Source organism: Colletes gigas, unplaced genomic scaffold (genome assembly GCF_013123115.1).
Source record: "Colletes gigas isolate AHSC1104 unplaced genomic scaffold, ASM1312311v1 Colletes_gigas_Sc00006, whole genome shotgun sequence".
NCBI lineage: Eukaryota > Metazoa > Arthropoda > Insecta > Hymenoptera > Colletidae > Colletes > Colletes gigas.
Window position 1 is genome coordinate 5,560,826 of NW_025106635.1, and position 22,721 is coordinate 5,583,546.

The window sequence follows — 22,721 nt, forward strand, 5'->3', positions numbered from 1 at the left end:
CGGGCAAGATACCCGATTACCCGTGTCGGGTGATACGCTCTGCTCAATCAAGGCGTCGCATGCCAAACCTAATTAATTATTTTCAATCGGAGCCGTTTAAGGGCCGCATAAAGTCCTCCGCGCGGTACGCGATCAAGAATGATCACCGTGTACAGTGTAACGCGTTTACAAGCGACGTTTCTTGTTCGGCTTCGATTAATTGGTAGTTTATCGTTTGTGTCAGTCAAAGACGAGTAATTAAAACACCTGCGAGCGTTGCAAAATCGGTGGTCCGAAAATGGAGTATCGTGTGTTTTCGCGTTGAGGCCTGTTCGAGGCTGTCGACGGTATCCAGTGTTTATAGAACAGAAAACAGTATTTTATTTGTGTCTTTATAGAGAATTTGAAGTGGTGTTCGTTAGAATATTTCCAAGAAGAACTAAAGAAGAAGGTTTGTCAACGTATCCTGCTGGAATACATCTATGGAAAATGTTCCCTCGCGACGCTGGTTGAGAGACGCTGTCGAACGGCGTCGCGACAAGTGGAGGAGCGTCGAGTTAACCTTGACGCGAGAAATTCCGTTTCCCACAATAGCACTTGAACGGAATCGCGGAAAAGAATAAATTAGGACCGAGGCAGCCCCGTTTCTTCTCGGACTAATAAACGCGTCTGTGGCAGGAACGGAACGATGAAGGCGGAGGGGGAGGTTTCGCCCCGTCGCGTGAATATTAATTACCAAAATTGTGGCCAGCGTACTAATCCCCAACCACCACCCACCCTCTCCCCACTACGAACTCCGTGCGCTAAACGGAAGTCCCTCGTTTTAAGTTAATATCGCGGGCGGCGTGGCCCCGAGGCGGTTGGAAATTGTCGGAAGTTGGGGAGAGCAAGGAATGATTAAAGTCTTGCGGGCCCCGGCCGAGCTTTCAGAGGAGCCGTCTCCGCGAAGATTAGCGGCCGACGAATCAATTAGTCGGGCCGCCTGGCCAGCTAATTGCGAGGCTCTCACTCTCTTACTCTCTCTCGCGGATCGGGAGACGGAAAAATCCCGACGAGAAGAACCGTCACCGCGATGGCTCGCGTCGCCTTTGCGAATACCCACGAAACACGGGAATTTCAATATTAGCTCACCCGAAACGGAAAAAGACAAAGAAATTCCAGCGAACGGTCCGCCAGACGCGTGTCGCCTCGTCGACCTCTATGGAAGCACCCATCGATTTTTCTTCGGGACGAACGGAATGCGTCCGAGGAATCTCGAAATTGGACATAAGGCAAAGGTACCAGTAGTTGACCGCTTAAAGAATCCCAAATAAATGGTGTATTTCATTTATCCATCGTGGGATCCGAATCTTTGGTTCTTCAACCCCTTCGGTTCGATGACTCTTCTACTTCTGCTAGGCTATATTAGCCTGTCTCTGGATAATCGAGACCACTGTTGATCCAATCCACGGTTAATCGAGGCTCTACCGTACCGTGGCGCGATTCGATCGAATTCAACGAGCTTGCTTTTAATCTGGACAAAGTTTCGGCCATTCGCGAGAGCATCGCGAACCGAACAGTGATTATTGTAATCGGTAGTAGGACGAAACGCACAAATTGCGGTGAATGGGCCGGACGAAATAATCAGGAAAACAAAGTGCAGGGGGCAGAAACGTGACCATTAGCAAAAGCGCGGAGGTGTGTGGGGCTGGCGAAAAGAGCAGTGGTCAGTGTGCATTGCGAATGCGGTGTGGCAGCGTGGACGACAATCGTTAAGCATTCGAGCGAGTTGCACGTGACCGGATCGGCAATTCAGTCGATGGACTCGGCCCAGCGCTCGCTTACACGATTATTTCGGGACACGTACCGACGTCGAACTTTTAACCATGGCTTGGAAACGTCGCAGAATGTCTTCAAGATAAAGGAAGGCCGCGGGAAGAAGGAAGACGCCATGTTGGAGAACACAAGGATAATTGTAAACCGAGGAAGAAGGCATTCTTTCTTGATGGCAAGATGATATTCTTTGGATGTCAGAGACCCCTTTCTTTCTTGAATCACCATTTATCTTTCTGTCTTAATCATCCCCTATTCAAGTTGCATCTGGATTTTCCCAGGGCTTCCACCTTGCTCCAAAGGCTTTTATCACAGTTTAGTGCCTTCAGGCATGGAGGATATTAAAAAAACTAATAAGTAGCTTGGGAAAACACATAGTACCGCGATGAGGACCCGATAATTTTTCACTTTCGCGCGACAAGATCGACAATCTGTTATATCAGCGGACCGTGCCGAACAGGAGATAGAATATAATCGCTGGATGACGGTGTTTATCTATTAATTATTAATTTATCGACGGCCGCTTAAAATAAAGCATCGTTAAACCGGCCAACAGCAGGCCGGTAATTATAAGTGCCAGGGAAATTATTCGATGCTCGGGCATTGCCGAATTAACGATCTGTCGCTGGTGTTTAATTTGTTCAGGGTTATTTAATACGCATTATTTCATGCGCTATATGGCAAACGATGCATTAATTCCGCGTTATTAGTGAAACGAGCGGTATCGGGTCGCGAAACTGAATTACGGAACGAACCGTTTGCGGGAAATGAAAATTAACGAAATCCTAGGATCGTACGATCTTTTTCCAATCGACATCGAACTTCTACTTCGTTTGCAAAGAGTGAATTTTATTTGCAAGAAGGTGAACACGATCTGCAAAGCCTGTCAAGGGGTTTGGGACTCGAGAACTGGGGTGCAAAAATGCCACCCTTTCTTCCATGAAATTACTCGACGAGGCCAGTGATGAAAGACGGTCGCTCGAACGAAAACGAACCCGATGGATGAAACCGAAACTGTGAATTATCGATAATGACATCGAATGAAAATAATCGCACTGTTGCATATTGCATCCCGCGTAGCCTTATTTGCATCGCCGCGCCGGCGGCATTCCGTGGGCAACCGGCCGATCGCGACACTCTATTTTAGCACGGCGATAGTGTAGGTCCAAGGGAACGTTTAATCGATAAATGCATACAGATTATCGTGCTCCAGTAAAATGCCCCCGCGCGATAAGGGAAATCGGCGATGTAATCTGCCAGCGAGATCTGAAAATCCCCCCTCGTGTTAGTACGGTAAAATTTAATTGAAATGCTCGCAGGAACAGGACGAGAGCCTGTGTGTCGAACGTACGCAACATCTTCGGAACGTTTGATATTCAACGTGCCGACAACGAAAACAATTTTCAAACCCGAGTGTCGAGGCTTTCGCGCCTTACTTTTTACCAGCGTCTGTAATCGTTCGAATATAAGTCCGACGAGTGTGAATGCGTAGGCCAGAAGAACCCAGATCGTCGTGAGATTGGTTGCGAGTCGAGTACGTAACGATTCTGCCCATTTGTGTAAACGCGTACGAAGTTGCGAGTCTGGAAATAGAAAACGTGGAACTCGTAGTGTCAAGATGTTTATTCGCAATTTCTTTTTAATTATAAGCTAGCGGATAAACGGCGATAGGAGGAAATAAACTAGTTACGGTGGACTAGGTGCGATAAGACTAACAGCAGATTCAATCTGACCGCGAAATCTGTGAAGCCTCGTCTCGTTTTAATAGAATTCCAGTGAAAAGCATCGGCGAGCGTGCGCGTCGCGACGCAGCTCGACGCGCATGTACCTATTAACCTAACGTCGATTTATATCCGGGTGTAATAGCGCGGCAATTACGAAGGGACTTTGTCGTTTAATTCGATGGAAACATCGTTCCTGGGCGTTGGTCTTCCTCCAAGGCATCCTGCTTCGCTTAATTAACGCATCGGAATTTATTTTAAGAACATATTTCTGGACGCGCCGCGTAATACCATGTGAAAATTACAGAAGAGAGCATAACGTATGCGCGAGAGCACGCTTCCCTGTGTAACGCAAATGGAAATATGCATGGTGCCGTCGCGCGTTCGAAAATGCGGAAGCTTTTATGCAAACGCGTTCGACTTTCAACGAGCCTGAAAAAGCTTTGATTTTCGCGATTAATCGGTAGAAAATTTATAAAGATATTCGACTTGGGAATCGAGGAACGATCCTAAACTTTTGTTAATAAGCCTAACCAATAGTCTACACACTCGAATTGTCCATTCAAACCGCTTCGTATTCGGTAATGGACATTATTAATATCACGGATTGGCAATGCGTTTCGTCTGGTTTCTGGAAAACACGATAATGGTTTTCTTGTATCGTGTACATTTCACACCCGAACCGGTTGCGAAACGTACTTTATTTCCTGATATTTGCATACAACCGTCGAGATCGTTATTTCTCAATTCCAGTTAGTATAACACGATCTAGCGAGGTGGCTAACAAGAGAGGTTAAAAAATCTCCCGCCACATTGGCGTTGACTGCGCATACGCGTGTTCAAAATTATCCTAATTATTCACATTTCAATGTAATACTTTAAGAAAATCTTTCTGAGCCCTGAGCCTGAGAAAACGTAAGAAGGAAGAATCGATCAAGATCTTGAGATATTTGATTTTTATTAGGAAAACATGAATGTTACACGGGAAAACGTATTCTTCGTAAGAGCAGGGTCAAAGTCGTTTCCGTGTAAATCTCGAAACGAGTCAGGATAAGCCTCCGTGAAGCCGAAAACGTAAATCCAAGTCGGATCTGATAGTCGGCCGAACGTAAACGGTACGGCAACCTGGATCGTAAAAAACCAATTCGTTCCGGTTGGCAACGTGGAAAAAGTATAAGAGAGAATAATTCGCAAGAAGCACGGCAACCCTGGCTGCGCGCAAGGCCAGTTAACCTCTAATTAAGAGAAACGACTTCAATTATATGTTAGAACAGTGAAATACCCGAATAGCGACTCTAACAGCGAATTAATTCGTGGCAACGTTTTTACTACTCGACGGTGGGCATCGGGTCGTTCGCGATCAAAAATAAATAAAAGTAAACGGTACAGTAATTGGCCATTTAACCGACGGCGCCCCATAAATAATGAATTTCCAATCCCGATACGAAAATAAAATCTGAAAATTAATAAGATGATAAATAAAACGAGTTTACAACATCTAATAAACTGTAGCCACTCTTCTCGGATTATGTAAAAGCATTCTTCTTCGTTAGCTTCGCTTCCTTTAATCAGTGAAACACCGTTCTTTCGCTTCTTTTCCCAACTTTCCTTTTACAGATACTTCCGTTCCCCTTTCTCTCATTGTCTGCTCTTCATACACCAAAATTTTCTCGGGGGTATCAGTTAATATAGCAGGTTTTCCTCTTGATTCCTTTCTTTGTTTGCAATCTAGGTCGTACTTTTGGGAGACGAATTTCTGGTGCAGCTACAGGGAACAGATCTATATGAAACGTCACCTCGAGGAGACGTGCTTAAAAGAATAGACCGGTGAAAAATTCCAAATAACTAGACATCTTTTGCTATTATTTGTACGACGATCGAGAGATCGGAGGAAAATTAGCGGCGTTTAAAACTTCGATCGCGTCGTATTTACGCGTCACCGGTCAGAAAGTTTGCACGCCCAACGACAGTCAACACAGATACACCAATCCACCACTAATTACTGTTGGTAATCAGATGTCTGACCGACGCAGCAAATTGGCTAGTTACCAGTTGCGCCAATAGTCAATACCGTGCATCGATCACGAGCCGCGGATCAGCTACAACCGGTCCGTTGATATCTGCAAACAATTCACGTTGATTTTCGGTTTGTACGCGAGCCCCGATGCAACGACATAACGTGCTTCGACGCGGTGTTCTTGGGAATTTGTTAATTCCTCGCGTCGTGCCCAGGGCTGGATTAATGCCAGCCTTAAAAAGAATATTCTCTACCCTGTGTGGCTTCTCCCTTTTGGCTCGCGTTGAAAGCGTAAAATGTAATATTAAATATCCGTAAAATAGTTGGTAGCCACCGTCGCGTATTCCGGCAACTTCTGCACCGTAATAACAACCGTGTTTACGAAGTTCTCTAACAGAGGCAGGGAGACCACACATGGCACGCCTCGACGATGATGAGAGGAATAACTCATTAGCTTTGTAGCATAGCGTGCGCGCCATGGAGCCACGATACCGTCTTAATTATACGGCGAATTACATTAATACTGGATGACAGAGATTCCCCGTGCGAACGATCGCTTACGCGGGCATACATCACCGGTTGTCCAGGCCGAAAGTTTTTCGCATAATTTTCGAATAAACTCGAATATTTTCCAAGCGCAGTCCGATGTAATACTTCCGCGGAAGGCCGGCGTAAGTTGTAAATCTTTGAAGTGGCTTTCGGAGAAGGAAAGATTTCCACGACCGTTCCGAGACCGAGTTTTCTCTAGCCCTCCCGCGCCCCCACCCACTGCCGGTTACTTATTTCTGCTCGCAGGAACGAGTAGGAAGAAGATAAAAGGGCCAAGTTTAATATTAAGGCAATAAACCCCCGCAGCCTTGAATTCTTCCGGGCAATATATCTTCGACTATGACATCGTGTTCTCTGGTAAACGCTGCTCCCAGAATCCTCCTTTGCCCGCGAAAGTCGAAACTGACGCGGAACCGCTCAAAGTATTCGCGATAAAATTCGCCCAAGATATTTACTAAAGACATTTTTCGAAAATACCTCCAGAACTAATAATTTCTTTCCCATTTGTCTTTCCTTCTTCCGAGAAACGCCGGTCCATGGAAGAGCAATTTGTCGCGAAACAAACGGATACCATCGTTTCAGCGTTGGTTTCGATGGACGGTCCGGTCGTCCGGCAGTTTTTTTCCATCGGATAATCCCACGTTTATTTTCACGAGCGCTGTTTTCTTTGACGCGTATTTCAGGATTTACCGACACCGTGGCTAGCGGTACACGCGTTTCTCCGACTCACTTCGCCGCGCAGCTAGCTTCATTTTCAACGAAGAGCAACAGTCGTAAATTATGCGAATACGATTCGCCTGCTGTGATTCACGCTCCGCGAAAAACAGCCACCAGATTTCTCAAATTAATCTCCGGGCGCGAACGCGCGAATCTCAGGTGATCCACGCGCGTAAGAATAAACGAGAGGATCCCCTACGAAAATTCTTTCTCCGTGACGGATACGTAGCCCGAGTTTGTTCGCGGATACGCGTCAAGATAAGACGACTCCGCTGCGAACAAATTCCTCCAGCGACCTCTTAATTTGCAATTGCACAAGCCTTTCATTGACTGAGTCAAGCGCGCATGACTCATCGGCTTTGAGATATTAATTAATCGCGTTACTTCTCGCCTCGTATTCCTGTCTTCTTACTTTCTAGCGCTTCGCCACTGTACATAAGGAAGACGGTGCTGTAATTTATTTCCAGACCGAGATTCGAATGGGAAAGTTGCTTTATTTGAATAGAAATTGTCGGAACTAACGGTGGCTCTGGCGAGCGAAATAATTAGAAACGAGTTTGTATTCGAACACACGATATATATTTTATTCGTTGCACCGCTTCTGGAACTCGACGGGAACCCGGATCGTAACGGAATATCGAGTATCGGGAATAATCGATTCCAACGAACGAGCACTTCAAATATTTTGTAATAAAAATAATTAGAATAGTTTTTTAAATCTTTGTTAGTTCGGTATAACAGTTATGCGAACGGTATGCGTTAAATGAACAGGAAAATATGACCAATTCTCTTTTAACAAACAACAAATATAATCATTGAAATGTAACGATAGTAAAGGACGTGCAGCATCTTTGGAATACCCAGTTTGTTTAAGTAAGTCACGTTATCGAGTGCAGTTTAAGAAAAGTATTAATAAACGCGACACGGCGTTGCTTTCGATCAGAAATGGAAAAGTCGGCGCTGCTTGTGGTCACGGAAATATTAGTGAAAGTCGCGATGGCGAGATTATTAATGCGTACTGGTGGCCGCGGAAATATTAGCGAAACCTAACGATCGCAGGAATATACTTATGGTCGTTGATTATATTTTAACGCGAGCCTATGTTGGTCTCTCGATTCGGGACAACGATTTTGCCGGCAGAATCGAGAAGACAATGCCCGGTGCCATGGAAATCGCGCAACGTGGGAACGCGATACAAAATGTAAATCCAGCTTAACGCCCACGCTGAAATCTCTCCTGATCGAAGGTGTCCGGTAAAGGTATTCGCGCGGTTGCGCCGCGCCGCTGCTCTAACATTGGTAAACGTACAGATTGTTCGCGATTTATCGCTCGATTACAGCGTGTTCCTCGAATATTCATGAGCCGGAGGCATTGCTTTTTGAAATTTAAAGGACTGGAACGGCGTATTAAGTTGTAGCTAAACGAACGCGTGTCTTTGCAGCTGTCGTCGTACGTAACCAGCGACATTAATTATAGAGTGGAAATATCAAAGGGGCTTGGCGAAAAAATCGAACGGAGTGGGATTTTGAAAAATCGCAATCCGTGTCGCGGGCTCGAGTATTAAATTACTCGATCATTTTTAAGGCAGCCGCGCAACGAGATAACGTTTTCGAATACCCTCGGTTTCGAGGAACATTCGAACGGGAAATAATATAGTTTCGCGTTAGAAATATGTAAATCTTAAGAGAAACTGCTAAGAAAGTCTAAATAAGGATCCCTGTCCGGGTATCGCGCGAGTTTATTGCATTTCTCCCGTAACAATCAGAAGTGTTTCCAACGCAGGAACATCAATTTCTCCTCATTGCGGGTCGGGAATACCATTCGACCAATTTCCTCCGCTATCCCAGGATCCGACCGATAATTATCTTTTTTTTTCTCTCGCGAGACAGAGACGAAGAGGGAACAGAGCAGAAATAAGGGGGTGCGAGGGAGACGGAGGCAACGTTTGGTCAGATGGGGTTCGACTCTTGCCAAGCTCGAGGCCGCATTGCAGATGCACGTGCAGCCTCCATACGGATTTTCGATTTCATTTACTTTGTTTTCGCAGAGCTCCCTGCGGTCTGGGACTCTCAAAGAAAGCCTGGACGGGCGAGACGGACGTGAACGATGATTTTTCCACCCGCGATATGAAAATGAACCATCGAACCTCGCTTCTGGCTAAAATCCGTGGAAACGAAGTAATCATTGGCGTTTGCGATTCGTTTCAAAGCTTTAACATCCCGCGCGATAGTTTTCGCTGCAACTTTGTGCGATTCCGTTGAAAACCTCGACGCGAATAAAAAGAACGAAATATTCGCTCAGGGTACCGAGCCGTATGTTTCGATGTTTTAATTAACATCGAGTATTTTCTCTATTCCAGACCGCCTGACGCAAAGCGAGGGGAATACGCAAAACCACGGGGGATAAAAAGAAGAACACCCACCCAGACAGAAATACGCTTATCGTATCGACTGCATCGTCGAGAAAATCGAACCGCTGGGTTGCTCCTTCTTGGCACACGGGCATTGCGGCTCGGAGCGGCAAAGGTAAAAACCAGCAAAATTTCTGCGCGTTAAAACGCCCGGTCGATCCCCGCGGCGCGATGGGTTCTGTTTGTTTTCGCGTTCCGATTTTCATTTGCTTCATTTCCGCGGTGTGCCGTCTAACCCAGAGAAGACGGGGGCGAAAGCAGAGAAACCGTCTGGGGTGATCGACCATCAGAATGTTTCCCCCTACTTCCGGTTTCCTCTGCAGCAAGGGTTCGCTAGTCTCTCGATCCATAACTAAATTCTTACCCCGGCAACAAGACGCAGAACTATACAAACTCTAGATAAACTATCTTATCTTAATTGCTCGTATCTCGAAAACGAAGCCTCAGGATTTGCAGAATGGCGGAGAGGGAGGAACGCTGAGTTTAAAAGTTCGTCGGCCCCTGCTCTATCGAATTGCATCCCCGAACACGAGCACCCTCGAAGACCGCTATTTCCTATACAGAGGCATCAGGCGCATGTCGCCGCAGATTAACGATTCAGCCTGGTGACACGTGCATGACCTATCGGCTTGCAGCGACGCTGACTTTGTGTCTGCCCCGCGCTTTGTTAATTAATTTCGCAAGGACGAGCCACGAACTTGTCGGAGGGTGGTGTCTTACCCCCACTAGAGGCACCCGCGAATCCTCGTCGATGAGAATGCATCGCGGTTTCTTCGGTCTGGTCGATACCCCTGGTCGTTCGGTGTCCCTGACTTTGACGGATGATGGCAACTTCTGCACCCCTTGCCGGCGGCTGTTATCCGGGAATGATAACGACAAGTTGGCGACGACGTTTCTTGCCGGTAGCAAAGAATTTTTCTCGATACTCCGGGCTATTGGTTCCGGCAAAGTTTTCGGCGGCCGTCGAATTACGGGCCGCCCGAAATTCCCAACTTTCTCGATACTTTTAACGAGATTACGAGGCATGAGTGAAGTATAAGCTGCGCCCCAAAATGATAGAGCCACCCTGGAAAACTGTGGTTCCACGTATTTGGTACACGTTAGAGAAAAAAGTAGCAATGTTGCTAAAGAGCAATCAATTTTAAAATAAGCTACGGGAAGAGGAAGAGCGTGTAATTTCGGAAAAGGTTAAATCATCCCGGCTGAGTTTGCAAACGCGTAACGCGATACGCAATTTTAATGAAGCGCAAAGTTCCTTCGAGCTGTTTCGAGTTGATCTAAACTAAGCTGGGCGTTTTCCTGCATGCCTGTGGGAAGATTCGAGACCCAGAGCAACGGGGATAGCCCTCATGGTTGGGGTAGTGGCCTTGAACGGAAATTAACTCTCCACAATTGGTCACTCCTCCACCTTCGAGCAGATAGAAACGAGGGGACAGCTCGTCGATACTTTCCCTGCTCCTTGACAACATTTTCCCGGGCACTTCTTTTTTTAATTAATTTATTTAAGATCGTACAGCGTGAAATTGATGCATCAAAGAATGTATCTTTATCAGATTATGTGATGTTATCCCGAATATACGAATGGATATTTGGTTGTTAACGTTGTATGAGAGATGGGTAAAGTCACTCTGAGTCACAAAGTACAAATGTTATAACCATCCGTTAATAGAGGAAGAAAGAGAAACGAAGTTAACCCTCGAAAGTATCTGCCTTCTTCCATTTACCAATTCCTCTCTGCGAAATCTTGACAAACCTCTTGATTTCCTCCGACCGTATCTTCAATTTTCCCAATTCAAGGTACTCTCTTCGTTGGATCCATTTGTGGTTTGAAATGGGTCGGAGGAAAGTGTAGATACAACCGTTAAGTAAGCTGCGTACGCTTATGGACAAAAGTTAAGAAACGAGTTACATGGTTGCATACTTTTAGATTTCTTAACATAGCGCACACGTTTATTAGTGTCTAATGAATTATTTACGCTGTTGCACAAACGAAATCGTGAGAACTGTGTCTTTTTAATTTTACTCGTATAATTCGGTGTATCTCATAACGATATATAAATTGTAAGTTCCACTCTGAACTACTCTCTGCTCTCGTAATCATGCGCCATACCACTATCAATTTCTACTATTATTATGTCGCTAAGCTTCATGTATACAATTGACCTTGTCTCGTAACCGTGTAAAATCTAATTAATTTTCGCTCGGGCTGATTCCATTATTGAAATCCATTTTTCTAGGGCTTCGAGACTTACGAAACGGTAATACTTCTGCCACGATCGTGGAATCTAAACTAAGAGACGCGTGTCAGGATCGTTATCGCGGCCGAATTAAAGCCAACAAATCATTTCACGGTTCGTAGAACGATCCATAAAAAGCTGAAAAAACTTATTTATTGGCCGAAGTTGCGTACGCTTCGAGGTTCAACGAAATCTAACGTAAACAAAGATCGTCGCTTCTCAGACGCCATTCGAGTCGCTGCATAAAACCCAATGGCGACCGATAGTCGCCTCTCGAGCGCAAGAGGGTAAATATTATCCTTTGGAATCAATTGCTACCGATGACTCGGTGCAAATGTAAAGTTTCTCAACTTTAGCCGGTAAACGTGGATAGGGCGGGAGGCGGTTTTCTCCCAACGTGCTCGGATTGGCTGCGTGCAAAACAGGAGAAATACACCGGGACGGGATAGAAATCGCTGCAATTAGCGAAATAATTGGCAATTAATCAGCCCGGTGCTGTGCAAAAATCCAAGAGCGCCCGGCATCGGTCTCGGTCTAAATTCCTTGCGATTTCGTTCGGTCGTTATCACGCAACTTGGGCAATTACACGAATGACGTCTCATTAAGTCACGCCACGCTCGACGGCCGGATAATTGACTGACGTAATCGTTCCGCGTTTTGAGCCGCTTGTTGACGTAACGGGAACGAAAATCGAGGAAGAAGAGAAGCGGGGAAATGAAAATCGAACGGAGACACGGGGCGTCGTCGACGTCGCTGAAATTCCCCGGGAAAATTTCAATAAGCGATTCCACGACTTCGGGGGAGGGAGAAGCCGGGAGATATCGCGTAAAGATTGCTTTAATAAAGAACCGGGCCCGGAGTTTCGGCTTTAATGCGAGTCAACTTCCTGAATAAAGTGCCCGGTGCTATTCCTTTCGACGGGGGACGCCGTCACGGCCGACAGAATTTCCAATAATAAATGATAAAGCGCCCTTGGTTGAATCCGATCCGCCCGCGAACGTGATAAATCTATTTCGTCGTTTCCCTGCCACTTGTGAATTATTAGCGAGGAACTCCGCGAGAGTTCATAGGTGTTGATGGCCCCCACCGACGCGGACTTTTGTTACTTTTCCAACCGTTATCGAATGCAACAAAGGGGAATCGCTATCGATCAAAAGGACAATCGAGGAATCGTCGAAACTTTATATAATAACTTTTTTTTTTTAATCGATGAACGGATTGTTTGTTAATTTTTGGAGTGATCGTTTCACTCGATTTCTACGGCGGACCACATTTCGTAAGTGGAACGGTCTCTTCTCACAGAACGCACAGCTTTCCTTCTCAGCATTGTTTCTGCTCGGATTATTAGCCCGTTTCGCCGTAAATTTCACGCGTAGCCAGTTTTCTCACGTATAATTGCCGCAACGAAAGTTTAATTTATCCTCAAGACCGTGGCATTTGCATGGTGGTCACCGGTGAACGACGCTGCATCGTAAAATTATTTACGAGGGAAGAGCGTAAACAATTTCGTCGACGCGAAAAAAATATTTGTTGCGTGATAAATTATAAAAACCTCGTACAGATCGATATTGTTTACTTGGACCAAATTCTCCGTAGAACAACGACTGTCCCGTTAAGCAGGAAATTAACGAAACTTCGCGTTAAAAAGCGCAAAGTCGTTGTTACGGTAATAAGCCCGTTAAACGCCACCCCTGCGGGATAAAAACGAATGGGGTTGCGCCTCCACGCGATAAACAAATTTATGGCCAAGGGGGTTGACGTCCACGCACGACACGACGCGGAATGAAAGCAAAAACGCGACCGCGGAGGAGGTAACTAATAGCAATCTAATTAGCATGCCGCCGATCGCCGGGAACGCCCACGAAACCGGGGAAATTGCACGGTGGCAATCAAGGTGACGGTTCCAATCGTTGCGCTCGAAGGCTTTCCTTTTTCGCGAGAACGAAAAAGTCGCGCGGAGGAATTCGTTCTCGCGAGATTGATATTTATGTTCGATCAACCCCTTCGCCGTCAGGTTGAGAAACAACTGTCTCGTGTAAAAAGTATGTTTTCTGTACGACTTCTATCTTCTCTATTCGTTCTGCCTTGAAATTTCAACTAAGAATAGTGTCCTCGAGTCTACGACAAATTTCATAGCTAATCAGCGGAAGACCGACGACGTTCTATTCTTATCTAGACGTATATGCCAATATTCTTGGAAAGGTTAGTAGAGTGACGCGATAAGGGCCCGAAGGACGAACGAACTAATGAAATTTTGGCAAATTCGTCACGGAGGAGACACCTTCTCCAGTGACACGACGAAAGTTTTAAGTTCCGTTCATTCAACTTTTTCAATTTTCGAGCAGAGTGCAGAGGCGTGTCCGGTGTATCGTTTCTCAGCCTGTCGAAGAACACCTCGACGAACTTTTGCCGTGCCCGTTCGAACGAGACGTCTGTTTCTCGAAACAACTTGCAAATATGCAAACTATTACGCGAGAAAAATTTAAGACGCTTTCCCAAATCATATCGGATCCTAAGTGTCGAGGAAGGCTTGCGTGATCTTAGAAAAACAATTTTTGTACGAGTGCTATCGAAGAGTACGAAGTAATTTCAAATATTGATAGGAAAGAAATCGAGAACCACTTAACGTAGTCGTGAAAAGTCGTCGGGGACATCGAAACGAGGATTGACTTTCGATGCAGTTGAAATCTCGATATAACAGAACTTGGAACTTTTTGATTCCATCCTGTCTGCCAAAGTAGATTGATCGTCCGAAGGGCAGAAGCTTTCGTATTCCACTCGCATTAGTCTACAAGATGCAAATGCTGTATCGAAACTTCTGATTGGAAATGTACAGGGAGACAACGCCGACACGTTTTCCAGCTCCCATCGATACGATTCCACGTTCAATTTACTTGACTCTCTAATCAATATTCACTTCTATTCTTATTGTTTGTTTTTCGAGAAAAATACATAGTCTGTCTTGCTTACCACGACCAGTCATCTCTTCTTTTGTAAAAAAACGACAAAATTTGGTATCAAATTCTGCTTAACTTCCGATATAAATAGGACATGTATGTGTAGCAAAGATAAAAGGAGAGAATCTTCAGTTGCCACTGTCTTATAAAAATAGTTAAACTTTAGACGCGTGCAGTTCCGAAACTACTAGTGTTTTATTTATTATTGATCCACTGTTGGCAGCGGCAAAGCCTCCCCTTTAAAATGGCTTTTGGTTTTTGTCGATCCGACTTTCCGTTTTCGAGATATCGCAATTTATGTAAAGGGGTAATTTTTTTAATTCGACTATCTCCGTCTCCGTCTGACGCGTCGCGTCGTACCTCTTCGTCGCACGTGAGTCGTGCTGACCTACCCCACGAACGTGACTGTCGTGACCTAGTTTCGGCGTAGTATTTCCAAGAATTTACTACGCACTGTTTACTATCGATGCGCGCGCGAGATCAATGAACTTGCGAGCGCAGCAACGAAACGTAAACAAACCCTATCACCGGAACTAGCCACCGCATCGACTTGAAACTAAAATCGCTATATCTCCGGAACTAATAAAGCTATCGACTTGTTCAAGCGCTCATTTTAAAGGGCATTTCATCCCCTATCCGATGACTATACCAACTACTATATTTTATGCTGTATTCTATATTTATTTTGACATTTACTTTGACCCTATGCATCCAATGAAGTTTCAGCAATTCCTATTGATCATAAAGTACCAAGTATGCACGTTTAGACTAAAAGTATCAAATATTTTGGAACAGATTCTTAATCCACATGCTTTAAAAATAATTATGCTGCATAAAAGAGAAAGATATCGTACGAATAAACTTCAAAACGCAACTTTCTGTACATATAACGCAAATTCAAGCATCTAGAAACTCTAGGTCACCGGTATGCTATCAACAACGGTGATTGGAAATAAATCTGAATTTGTACCTAACGCGTTACAGCAGTCGGTTGGACATGGTGGCTGAAACGTATCATCAGTTAACTCCATGCATTCCGCTTGCTTGACCTCTCGGCGAGATAAAATACTGCACGTGCTCCGAAAGACAATCGCGCAGCCGCGTTAAGCAGGTCATATAAATACAGATCATTTTTTTTAAAAGATGACACATAAACCGGCCACTAAATCTATTGGATTCTGTGCTTGGAATTCGGCAATATGTCCTATCAATTTCCATTAGCGCCGATGCTCGAGTGTTAAGTAATGAACACGTCGAGCGGTAAGTCTGGACTTTGTTCAGCCGCGTCAATATTCTCTGCCTAATATCGTAATTAACCTGCCCTGTGTCGGATCTGGGTCGCGTTGAACTCGAACCGTGATAAGCATGAGTGGTACTCCACCGAGGAGAGTTCCGAATTTGTCACTAATTCTGTGATTAATTCCACGGTAGAGGTAACAGTTACAAGCAATCCAGGTTACGTTTGGTTTAAGCTACTCTGAACACAGATTACGTCGAGTGTGAGACGCTTTGTAGATAGAATTATAGTCCTTTACTAATATGATGTTAACTCTGAACAGTTTGTATTCTATTGAGATAGGAATTCTATTTATCTTTAGTTTGAAAAATACAACCACGGTTCTTCTCGCCAAGTTTTCGATCGATGAGTCTACGTAAGACTTTTGTACAAATGGATACAGTTTTCTCCCACGTTCAATTATACTTGAACCTACTTCTGGTAGATTGTTGATCCCGTTAAAAGCATTCCTACTATTAAGATCACTTGTCGTAATTTGTTAACTATTACATTTTTACTGTATTCGTGAAATTTTTCTACGTTTAGTTGCGTGGAAGAACCTGTACGAAAATCACCATAATGTGAATCACGAAAGGGATTCGCATTTGCACGCCATTAAGTCTTTTGGAATTTCATCTATTCAGCTTGGGTATGCTACAGACACGATAAATAGTGGTCGAACAAACGTGGGCGGAATTGCGGAAGAGGGAAAAACGAGATGGAGAGCTTAATTAACGCGTTTCGAGATATTAGACTGACCGTGGGCCTGGCGGAAGTTCTGGTAATTGAATACAATGCCTTCGTTTCCGCGATCGAGACCAGCTAGACTGACTGGTTAGTTGCCTTTCGGTCGAACAAATTGGAAACAGAAGGGGCCAATGGAGCTACGACAGCGGAATAATTTTTCAAGCAAAGCTTGATTGCAACGGCTGGCCGTGGATCAGCCGAGTTAAACGTGATACCAATCGATTGAACGCGCGGACGTAAAAATTGAATTGAACTTTGTTGGGAAGCTCGAACGCTCAAGTGACTCCGATCCGAATCAGTGCCACTTTGAAGCTTTTGCTTTAACAGGCTTGTCTCCTTTTTCGATCGCGAGCAAACGTTTTAAATCTGTTCGCTAAAAAATTCTCGCTCGAACAGTTTCTAATCTAGATTTTAATTACAAAAATATGCATACATGCATCTATATTAGTGTCCGTGCAAACTGTTCCAATATTCCCCATCGTTTGCCCCTAAAATTGAATATCCAAAACGCAAAGCGGCCAGTGCATTGGATTTCCTCGCCATTATTTGCCTAATAATCGTCGCGTTATTGTTATTACGTAGATCGATAATAAAATTTACCGCGTAGAAGGGATAATAGAGCTATTTGTTTCGTGCGTCCTTTGGACGAATGCGATCGTTGGCCAATCGAACGATGGTATCTCTACAGCAGTGTTACGTATTTTGCTGAATAACGTTCTTCGCGAATGGAGATGTAAGATTCAGCCAGCGCCGTCTTATTACGTTAATTTCTAAATTATAATTAACAGAGTTGATTTATACGCGACTCCCGGATCAACGAGAAGCACGATAATTAATGGAGGATGAGAAACACGAGCGTTCGAGCGTCAGTTCTACGTACGTTCGCTAATTAACAGATTAATTCGATGATATTTTATGATTTTCCGCTTGTCCGTTGTAGCTAGGTAGCTCCGAAGTGGAGAAAATAATTAATCGACCGGCGTATCGTTACGAAAATATTGCACTGTTCTTTTATTGTGCGCGATTATTCACACTACACACAATTCCTATAATATAATATAAAAATTGTATAATGTTGATGAGTAGCGAAGCACGAGGAGAACCAAATTAGACGAAGGGACCAGTCGAAATCGCGATAAAATTCTAAGCACGATTTTAGTTACCTGCCACTCGCATCTCTGTTCTTTGTCGGACCGTGGGAAATTAAACTGCCGAACACGATATCCGTGAAAAGCCTCCCCCAAAAATCCGTCGTAATTTACGAGCGTGTATAGCTTATAAATATTTCAAAGCTGGCTTTCAACGGAGACTACGAACGAAGATCGTTCAGACGTGCTGCGACTCTGTCCCGTTTAGAAGGTTAAAACTTCGGTTCGGGGATTCTGGGGAACTCGATTCGGGGGATCAGATGTTTACCGAAAGATACTGAATTCGAAGTAATTCGTGTGCTATGCAAACGTTCAAATTTAAGAATATCTCTTAATCTCTTGGTCTCGTTGCTCTAAACATCGAAGATTATTTTCTGTGTTTTCGAGGGAGGAGTTCGATGAAATGCAATCGTCGATTACTGTACTCCGCTCGACAATTTAGGAGGATCTCCGTGCAGGAGCATTCCTGACCGATGAGCATTTCCGTTCTAAATCTCTCTCCCTGCGGTCCGTTCAAACATGTCAATTTCCAATACTAATTAAATCGACCGACACACAGCGGCGACCGATTAAGGCAAACGCATCGGAACACGGCGGAATCGAGTATGTACAAGCTGGCTGACCTAAGACTGATGTCCCGACCTGTCTGGAACGAGGCCGTTGCTCAATCAGCCAAATATGGCGCGCCGCGAACGCCGCGGACGCATTAACGATCCTGTACGTTCAAGATCTAACAAGATAAGGAGCAGCTTCTCGTTACATACAGGAATTTTGACATTACTCGTTACACGGGATCCAGCTTTTCCGACTATACGCGAAGCACGCGCGCATTCCCTTTGTTCGTGCCATTAATTAGCTCCAATGAGCCGATCACCGCGACCGCTGCTAAAGGTGTTGTCGGTAATTGTCTCCCTACATGGACGATACTCGCGTATCTCGTACGATTTCTTCTTTATACTTTTGGTATCGCAATGGCAATAAATATATACATTACAGACGATCGATTTTCTCCTTTGCCGGTAACCGGTGTTACCGTGGCGATAAGTTTTCTCGTTAAAGATACTTCGATCGTTAGAAACGAAGGCGATCGGTTTTCCAAAGTTCATACGTTCGATGCTCCCTTTCGAAGAGTTACGATGATAAATCGGGTGATTGTCCCCATTAGCGTCGCCATTAACCCCTTGCTTTACGATCTATTCACCGGCAAACATGCTTATTACATCGTGATTCAATTACAGCAAGTTCACCGTAAGTTTTCTTTTCGACTCTAATCTAATCTAATTTGGTTATAGAAAAGAACAGTCCGGTACTTTACGTTGAACGATTCGCGCGCGCGTTGCTGGGTCAAAGGGTTAACCGTCGAAGCGAATCGGAACCGGTAGGAAAGCTCGATGGTCTTCTTCGTCGACGATCCCTAAACACGCGCCGCGCGCGAGCACGGAAGACGATCCGTTGTGAAATTGAATTCCCGTCAGTCCACTGTAAAATTGAACTTTCTCTCTCTATCCCCCGGCGATAATGGTCTCGAAGCCCGGCGGCTGGTCCCTCAGTTCCCATTCAGGTGAGACATCTCAATTTACGTCTTCGTCGGCCGCCACCTCCGGTAGGTGAATGTGCCGCTTTATTAAGTACTGAATTTGCGTCCAAGTGGAACGAGCATTGTCATTCCAGCGAACTAACTTCGACTCGATTTCCTTCTCCGCAGAGGTTTGATCCTCATTGTTCGAAATGTACCGCCGTACCCGCCAGCTCCATTAAGCAACCTCCTCCTCTTTTTTCTCGTTTCGCTTATACTCCCTTTGACTCCTCCAGCCCCGCCGTTATCGTCATGAGCAATCGCTGCTGAACCACCGTCAGAGACGCCCGATGTCCCGCGGTGATGGATTTTTCTTTATTCCTCCCTTTCTTTGAGCCACGCTCGTTCTGTCGCCGATTGCTGAAAGTGCAGCATTTCCGTGACGAGTCTCCGCGACGATCGAAACTCCCGTACCTTGGGAATCGCTTCGCTGCTCCCCCCGGATATCGATTAACGTACGCTGGATCTCAATTTAGGATCTCTCGATGTAATCGAAATTCTGGAGTTCGATCTTAGAAAAGGTCACGGTTGCATTTTTCAGACGTTCGTTGGAATTTTTCCCTGTACAGAGATCGATGACGGGGGGCAGCTACGAGAGCTAAGGAATTCGCAGTACCCAGCAACGAGTCGACTATTGACTCATTAGTAGCGTCTGGATGCCCGATGACTGCAAACTACGGCATTCAAACAGCTGTCCGGGAGACGTTAAAAGCGCGACGTTGGTCGTAACCGGGCATAAATGTTGCAGAGGCCACAATCCAGCTGCGCGCTGTTTAAAATTCATACGAAGCGAAGTCAAGGCAGGCCTGACCCACTTGAAGCTGGCAGCTACGGCGAACAGTGCCCTCCGTATTTGGACAGCAGCATGTCTAGCCCGCGCCGATGCACTCTGTTCATTAAATTCAAGACGTATAGACGACCTCGGGGACTTCAGACAACCCCAATCTCGCCGTGGTCGTTCCCCGTTGCTACCAATACGTATCCAAGCCTTATCATCCGACGCGAATAGCTTCGAACGGTATTCCAGATACAGTTTCCGATACACGATGATCCACCGATCGAACGATCCTCGATGATGCATCTGAACAGTGTCTCGGCATTTTACATATCTGCCCTGTGAATCAGCGATGCTTACTTCTTCTGTCGAATGGTACCTTCGACGAGACACCGGAGACTCTCTTCTTGCAATCGAATCGCGACCGCCAGATTTCATGCGAAGAGACTTGAAATAACTTTTCGAACCCTTTTGAGAGTTTCAAGACCTCATAGTCTTAAAAACTTCGAAGTATTACGAAACTGGGTCGCTTCTGGCCATTTTTGCAGCCATAAATCACTATCTAGATCTACCATAAATCAACATAAAAAATTGACCTGCCCATAGAGCGAGCAAAGGGGAGAGATCGCGTTTCTCCAGAAGTAATTTCACTTGGGAGTGATTTAAGACCTCCCTGTAGGTTTTCAAACGGAGTCGTATAAAACGAGCAGAACGCCGACAATGGACACGATCCGCTCGTGTCAAGGTTTATCGTGGCTCGATTGATAGCTGAGGCCGGACACCGGTTCGGGACATGCGAGGGAATTCCGAAAATTCGGTATCGGTGGCGCGAGTGACGGTTCCGCGCGCGATAAGCCAACAACTGCCAGCATGACCTGGATATGGCTGGCAGTAAATTTTGAATGGTACCCGTTGCTTAACAAACGAGACAATGAAGAGGCTACTCGCGCGTCTCGGTCGTACAATTCGCGTGAAACGGTTGGATCACTTGGAGGACTTCCGGCGCTGTTATCACAGACAGGGTATCCCGAGTACACCCTAAACTTCGTGCATTTTCTTCAAACAAATTTATTAAAAATGAAAAACAAATTTTTAAGCAAAATCGACAGGTGGTAGTTGCAGAAATTTTTCAAATCGTTTTAAAAAAATTAGTTTTAGTTGCGGGGGTCAATAACAATCATTTTTGGTGAATAGACATACCTTCGAAATCCTACCCACTTTCGAGAAAAAAATTCCTTACCGAAAATATGTGCGAGCAGAAATGTTTTTAATAAAAATTTGTTCTTTGCGCGCACACTTGGTAGGAGTTTTCACTTTCTCCGGTTTGCTCGTGGCTCTCGATGATCGGGGTTTAATTGCATTTCTGTAGGATATTTATAAAAGTCGTCGGGGGTCTCGAACAATTGATCGTCGCGAGAGAAGCCGAGAGACGGCTGAGTGCCAAGGGAAAACGCACTTTCACGTTTTCGCAGAGCTCTTACGCCCGACGTGGGACAGATTTACAGCAATTAAAACGCGCGAAATCCCGAGAAACCCCGTTCACGCGGAGCTAGGATCCTCCACCGGAGGATTGGAACGAGCTTCGTTAAAATCATTGTGAAAATCAAGAACGTATTCCGTCCAAACGTCTCCCCAGACAATTCTAAACGACAAGGTAACGAGTGCAGATAATACGCTATCTTCCTGATAAATTTCCCCCCATAACAGTGCTCCGTATTAAATAAACTCCCGCGAAACTTTGAGGAAACACAACCAGTACCAGCTCTCGGGTAATCTGTGCTCGTCAAAGATGTACCGTGTACAGAATTTCGAGTTGCTCGAAAAGTCTTTGTTCAAATTTGGTTCACGACTGCTCGCTAGCTCCTACCCCTTTTCAACCCTTTTAAATCCAAGTAAAAAATGGCGGTTTATACGATTTCGCGGGGACAAAGGGTTAACTTTAGTCAGCGAACGCATGCCTGTCGATAGGTTAGCCCCCCCAGTCTCGTGCTTTCACGAACTGCGTGTGCAATTAACGCATTACGGTGGGCTGTAAGCCTGCGAGCAGCTCGTGCGTGAAACAATATCGACAGTCGCGCGAGACAAGCAATAAACGGGGCGTCTATCCATCGAACGTTTGAGTTTCAGCTCGCACGGGGGCCGAGTAATTAGGTGACCCGACTCTCGAACGCCCGATGTCATTATCCACGCGGAATCGGAAGAAGGGACAAATGCTCGCCCCTCGCGCCTCCTGAGCAGAAACCCCCAACGATTCATAATTATCGCGGACCCGTTCCTCCCCGTCTTTCCCTTCCGCGGCTCGTGAATCGAGCCCCGGGTGAGAAATTAACTAGACTCCCGCGTAATTAAAGCAGTTTGTCAGGTAACACCGACGATGCAAATTACGCCCGACGTTTTCGAGACGACTGTCAGACCCGCTTGTTGCGCCACCACAGGACGTGATTTTGTTAATAATAAAAACAACCACTTGTAACGGTGCAATTAAACAGCCGACGACCGTAGAAGCGTGTTCAGCCACTATTTACCACCCCTGTAACCGTACCTAAAAGAGTAATCTGGGCTCTCTGATACGACAATTCGTTTAAATCGAACGTCTGAGGATTCGAAGGGTTCCAAAGCGAGCATCTAACGTTCCAAAAAGGTTCTTCGTACGAATACCTCGTTTTACGACCAACTCTATTTAAATATTTAAGATTTACGAGTCGATAATATCCGCGCAAAGTACAGATAATATTCCAGAGTTGCATAAATCATTCGTAACGATTTGAAAGTCCGCGTAATCGTTTCCTTCCAGCATAAA

At 45.3% G+C, this 22,721-nt stretch overlaps 1 protein-coding gene across 1 annotated transcript in view; it reads left to right on the forward strand.

The window, feature by feature from the left end:
- Positions 1-22,721, forward strand: part of LOC122395814 (ankyrin repeat domain-containing protein 50) — a 126,977-nt gene that overhangs the window by 94,509 nt on the left and 9,747 nt on the right. The window contains exon 6 of the mRNA XM_043393692.1: positions 9,155-9,320. The gene's annotated coding sequence lies outside the window, so the exon portion shown is untranslated. The remainder of the gene's footprint in view (positions 1-9,154; positions 9,321-22,721) is intronic.